We start from the raw sequence: 4950 nt of genomic DNA on the forward strand, positions 1-4950 counted from the left end.
ATTGACTCTCTTTGTTGTACTCAACTTCAAAGAGAAGAAGCAGAATATAGTAGTTAATATGATTTTTTGATATTTTGGGGGGGGGGTTTGTATGCAGATGGCAACAGATTTGTGATTTTTGTCAATTTTTCACAGTTAATCATCGTATTAACCCAAAGAGACTGCAGGTAATTGCCAAATTAATCCCATTCAATCACAGGCTGATAGTAGACTGAATCTAATTGCTGTCTTGATGCACCAAAGCCACTTTGACAATCCTAACTGACTGCAAGTGATTGACCTTTCTTTAAACCAACAACTTCAAAGGCAACAAAATGGGGATTTTCTCGCAAGAACTTTGGATGTCCTGTGGTCTCCATAACAGACAGCCATTCTCACCTATGGCCAAATTAGAATCACCAGGTAACTTTACATGCATGTCTCTGGGAGAAGCCCATAGATGCACAGGGGGTCTTCAAACTCCACACAGAAAGACCTCAGCCAGTAGACTTAAACCTGGGACAATTTCTCTTTGGGGGAACAGTACTAACCACCGTGCTGCACAAAAGCAGGTCAAATTAGCTTTAAATAAACACTTTAGTAGTAGACAACAGTATTTTTGTTAATTGTGTTCATTCATGTAGTGCATTAATGTGCACTCACTGCAGACTGCTGTATGCTATCAACAAAGAAATTCCAGGAGAATAATCAGTGCTAGTGTTAAAGCAGGTGGGAGGACATATATCAGCAACTATGTCATACATACTTTCCCCCCCAACTGATAAGAAACCATTACAACCACGATGTAAGTTCCTATATTTAGGGTAAGTGCAGGGAGCAGCCCATTTACTGACACGGTCAAGCTTAACATGAGAACTAAATTCAAGGGTGGCCAAGATCCTTGCAGGCCATCTGCCAAGAATCCAATATAGCAAATGGTTGGATCTGTGTAAGCCCTAAGCTGAAAATAAAGTCGCTATGCTTAAAAAGTGCTAGCATGCTTTAATGCGTATGGAATACAAATCCTGGCTGTGCCCTGTAGGCCAGGCTTTTATCCACTTCCATACAGCATGCCCCGTGAAGTTGATTCATTTGGGACAAAACAGAAGCTTTTATCAACTTTGGCTGTGACTAACACGCTGCTTGGAGTTTGAGGAAACTTTTAAAAAGCTACTTTCCTTTATCTCACGATGTCATGGCCCTCAAGAGTTAGCCAGGAAATCCAACGCATCAAAAATGACCATAGACAGCAAATCAAGATGAAGAATGTCATGCTGGTGGTGTTTGCCACCTGCTTTGGGACAGAAGCGAGGGGAGCGTGGGGTAAATGTGGGGTCATGGCTGTCAGCAGCCTCTCAGTTATACAGGCCAAGTGGGACTGCAGATATGAGAAGGGGAGAAACTGCAGTGATGACATGATGAGGGACACGAGGGTTACGCAGTCATCGTCTTCATTCAGCGCTGCACGGCCTATAAACTCTGTGACGAGCTCGGTCTGTGTGTTTGTGTGCGCAAACATTCCTTTAAGCCGTTTTCTCTCAGGGCTCTGTCCTTGTGTTATGTGATGCTCCCACAGTGGAGGCCTGTCCACGACCCCTATAAAAAGAGAAGGATGCCCACTTCCTTACACCCTGAGGCATGCCAGTCCAGCCTCAAGGGAGAGGGGCCCCATAATTTATTATTTGTTCCCCTCTTGTTAAGGAAATACTTTCTCAATAGCTCTTTCTCCTTTGTTTATTTTTACTGTTCTTATTTTCGTCCTTGATCCAACCCCGTCTTCTCTTATTTATTTGCTTTCTAAACACCAGATTGGTTTAGTACATTCAAGCTGCCATGAAGAGACTTTAAAAAATTACTTTTGTCCTTAGTGAGGACAGTGTTTATTTATCTGACTGAACCTGAAGGGATATGAGTATTTTGGGAATACCTATGTGTAGGTGACAGCTGAGCTGAGCTGTACAAGCTGACCCTGGTTTCCATTACCTCAGGCCTTAATCAGATTCCTCTGCTGCGCATTGAAGATATGTCGACTGATACAGCGAGCTCGGGTGTCATAATTTATCAGCCGAGCTCTGCCACTCTTGATTTAAAGACATTCCTGCACCATGTGAACTTGATTCACACAGTCTATGTTGTGTATAATGATGTCTTTCACCAAAATCACACCGAAGCATTCAATCTCACACCAAAGTGACCAAATCTTCAGTTATTCCCAGCAGTGGCTTCTTTATTTGTTGGTGTCGGTCAGGTTTTTGCAGCTTTCTCAAACCCCCTCATCCAAAACAACCATCAAGGGAAGAAAAAGAAAAAGGCAAAGCCACTCGCTGACTGCTGATCCATGACTCAGCTTTGAAAGTCTCCACCTCCAAATCAAATTGTCCGGCTTCAAGGAGGAGAGGTGCCTGCCCCGGGCCATGCAGTGTCACCGACCAGCTTTGAGGGGTTAATGCACATTTTTCTCAGTTGTCAGGGACGTGTGATGGGGGCGAAAGAATACAGAGGAGCACAGAGGTCACTGCTCTCCAAATATCAAGAGCCTTTGAAATACTTAATTGTGTTATAAAAGAAGGTGAAAATACCAACTTTCCAAAGGCAAACAACCTTTAAAAGCTCCAGTGGACCTTGTCAAGCATCTCGGTGGGTTTGCTGACCTACCTCAGGATAATGTTTATTTATTGGTATTTGATCAGAGATAAGTCATCATGAGTTGTGTTTATTTTTCTACCTATGGAGTATTTTCTTTATTTGTGGGTCATTCTTATGTTTAATTGTGGATGTTCATTACATTGGTTGACTTTTTATTCGACTGAATTTACGCATTTTAGTCTAAAAAACAAATAAAATGACGCTAAGGAGCAGCTGTTAGCATAATGGAGCATATCTATATTTATGGGTGCCATATTTCCCATTACAATACTTCATTTTGACTCAGTTTAAGTTAAAAGATTTCATTACTCCTCTCCTTGAATATTTTTACTTCTTGGGGGTTGGGGGTAGTGTTAAAACAACTATACACACCGGTGGCTATCAAAATCCCAGAACTTCCCACAAAAGCCCATGTCATAAGTGCATACAGACCTGGGTAATGTGTTTTTCAGGTTCTGAATATATGCTATAAAGCTAGGGTACATGCATCAGGACCCTGGGAACACAGGATCTCTTGTCATGTTCCGATTATGTACCACATAAATCTGGAGAACGTAGGACCCTGGGAACACAGGAATGACTCATGTTAACGATAGACTGCATAAACATCCATTGATTTTGAGGCCTTAGTGCTGAAGTTCTGTTAGTCAGAAGTGACTGTGTTTGGATGAAAGGGTGCAGTGCTAGGTTATTAGCTAACGATAGCTAGCTTGGTTAGCAGGCAAAATAAACCATACAAGTACAACACAGTCACAAATTATAGCAAATGAACTAAGAAAATGGTAAAGCTAAAAGAACATGACAGACTAAAAGTCAAACAAAGTCTCCTTGGATGGTCTGTAACACAGAGAAAATGACATATTATGTTAAATAACTCCCTTAAAGTGGTGCTAACAGCACAAACATGGAAAAGTCCAGTTCAATTATTGTAATTAGTTCAGCTTTTTATCGAGGAACCATAACAACCAAATATGTGTTTAATAAAAACGTTATGTAATTGTCAATGTTAGCGCTGATGTAGTGACTTTAAAAGCAAACAAATAAAAATAAATAAATGCAAATAAAATACAAGTGTGAGTATTTTTCCTGTTTCTTAAGGACATGACTTTCAGATGATGTTCATCTGCTGTACATGTTTTTAGATGGTTATATCTTTATTTTTAGGATTGCCACTTTTTCTTTTGTTCTCCACTTATGCAATTTCCTCAAACTTTTTGGCACACATTGCACCGTCTCCTGAGAGATGCCAGTTTTTCAGCTAACAGGTCTTTGGAAATACACATAAAAGTTGTCTTTTAGGTGTTTTCATGTGTAAATGACTTGTGAAGTAACTTAACTCGCTAATAATGACGATAGAACATCTGCACCAGATTTAAACTTAAATTAAAAACATAAAAGTGTATTTGTATTCACCCCAGCTCCGATTCATTAGACTAGCATCACTTGCTAATAGCATTAAGCATGTATGGAAGCATCGGTGATGAGAAAAACTAGTTCAGTTTAGAGTGATCGCCTTCTCTTCTATTTCTAGGCTTTTTTCCCCAAGTTTAATTTCCAGATAACGTTCTGCTGTGGGATTCTTTTTCTATGAGTATTGTGTTTTCCTCTTTGATGTTTTTGACACAATGTTTGCACATGGAACTACTTTTCAATAAATTTTCCCCAAAGTCCCATTTTTTTACATCTGTCGTCCTGGCTCTACATTTCAGGAGGAAAATTACTCCATAATCACTAACGGTGGTCGTTCTGTGTGAGGAAATGGGTAAGGATGTGTACAGCATCACTTTTCCTGTACATAGCAACAATGCACAAGACCAGGAAAGAGGGTGACTTTCCTAAAATACGGCATGTTAGGGTGCAGTTCCTGCTACATTTTTAGTATGAGGAATATTTTGGAAGCACTGGGACGTTGTTAAGCTTTAAATATTAGAAAGAAAGAAAAACCCTCCATTTCCTATTCTCTGAGAAAACCCTTTCTGAGCCATCCATTCTTCATGTCGGGGCATTTAAAGAAGTCACCGATGCCACACAACCACTTCCCCAGTCACTGAGCTCAAGTTCATGGAGTGTGGCTAATCTTATCTGATCAGTTATTAGCAGCATTTTTCATCTTTGTGGCAGAGCTAACAAGCCTTTGAGATCCCTAATTGCTGGGAATGTGCAAATCTCACGTTAAGCATGAAGATGAATGGAAGAAGGTTCACTGAACATAAATCACTCTGCTCTACAGTATGGGAGAAAGTCTTAAGCCTGAGGATTCACAAGGGGTTCTCATGAACCAGGAGTTTTAACAAAAGAAATCACACACCGTGGGTTGATCTCTCA

The sequence above is a fragment of the Copadichromis virginalis genome, linkage group LG2, assembly GCF_057382275.1.
Source record: "Copadichromis virginalis isolate Kocher_CV1m ecotype Utaka linkage group LG2, C_Virginalis_male_GT1.1, whole genome shotgun sequence".
Classification (NCBI taxonomy): Eukaryota; Metazoa; Chordata; class Actinopteri; order Cichliformes; family Cichlidae; genus Copadichromis; species Copadichromis virginalis.